The 1621-nt window shown below is 28.3% G+C and overlaps 1 protein-coding gene across 1 annotated transcript in view; it reads right to left on the reverse strand.

Moving 5' to 3' along the window:
- The window catches only part of LOC107617538 (protein TSS-like), a 12583-nt gene that overhangs the window by 8286 nt on the left and 2676 nt on the right, over positions 1-1621 (reverse strand).

Below are 1621 nucleotides of genomic sequence, written 5' to 3' on the forward strand. Positions count from 1 at the left end.
TAAATATGAATAATGGATAAAAAGTCAAATTAGAGGATTGGCATTGCTATAAATTTGAGACGGTGATGGCAAGAGAGAGACCAAAAAACTAGGGAAAGTGTTTGGTACTTCCAACATGATGCATCATAAATAAATGACAACAATTTATTGGCGAATCCAATGTGTGTATCCCACAATACCAAGATAACAACCACAATGGAAAGTGACATTTGACAAAATATCTTATTTTCCATAAAAAAATAAATAAAATTCTAAGAACTAAATCAAAATAGTGTTGAATGCAAATGTACCAAAACTATTAGGTAGTTGCATATAAAACGAAGTAAGTACTGTTGATGGATCAAAAACCAAAATATAACATCTAAAAGTAATATATTGCTACTTGATACAAAAAACACAAAATAAGTACCAAGTCATAGAAAATTGGGCAATTTACATCATTAAATTGTTTGGACTTTAAAATCATCTATTTACAATTTTTTAAAATAGAATACGTATTTATATTTTTTCACATATCTATAGAAATCGCTACTACCAGTAGCGATTTATAAGTTACACATAATCCGCTACAGACAACCGCGGATTACATGAAAAAACGGCTACACAGAAACTGCTAGAGGCGGCTGCAGTTTCTGTTGAGGTGTGGTTGAGTATAAGATAAAAAAAGTTATAAATGAGTAATTTTGAAGCCCAAACAATTTAATTATGTAAATTGTCCTAGAAGATTACTATTTACTATTTACTATTTACTATGATGATTACTATTTTAAATATTTTTTATTTTTCCTTGCAATTTTGTTGGTTCATAATTGTAAAGACTTAAGTTGTTGTTAGTTAAAAAACAAAACAAAAATAAAATAATGATAAAAATGATGAAAGCAATTGTAGGGGTCCGGAACTTTCCATTTGAATAGAAGATTTTGTGTCAATAAATTGACATGAATGGAGGAACCAAATTGTGTCTAAACCAAATAGGGAATGGTATTAAAGTAGCACCAATTAAGTAACCATAACTTCAATGTCTGCTTCCTCACATGGCTTATTGTGAAGTAGCAATCTCAAGTGAAAAAAGAATAAATATGCAATGCCATTCATCATTCATGGGATGGGCACAACACATAAAATGACAAGGTACTATACTACATACTACATTGTATAATTACTTGTGCCCACTCACGTGATTCACAACAACCACCATTCTAATTAATCTTAATCAAACCATGATTAAGGGATGGTTTTGACAATAAAAGAAGAATCACTAAGAATATCTTCGTGAGTTGCAAGGGAAATTAAACCAAAGCTTTGAAATAAATAAGATAAGAAAATTCAATCTTATTTTACTGTTTTATATTTTATTGAATTATTTTGCAATATTATTATAATAATTATTAAGGATAAAAATATATATAAATTAGCTTTAAAATGTGATGAAAAATTCTCTAATTTGAAGAATTTGAAACACAGGAAATTTAGAGGATTAACAAAAAAAAAATCTCAAAAAACTTTGTCATTTAAAAAATAAAGCTCATAAATCAAGTATAAATCTCCAAAACCTTATGTTGTTTTTCCCTTCTCTAAAACATGTTCAACTTAGTTGTTTTGGCCTTACTTGGACAATGTT

Source organism: Arachis ipaensis, chromosome B09 (assembly GCF_000816755.2).
Source record: "Arachis ipaensis cultivar K30076 chromosome B09, Araip1.1, whole genome shotgun sequence".
Lineage (NCBI taxonomy): Eukaryota > Viridiplantae > Streptophyta > Magnoliopsida > Fabales > Fabaceae > Arachis > Arachis ipaensis.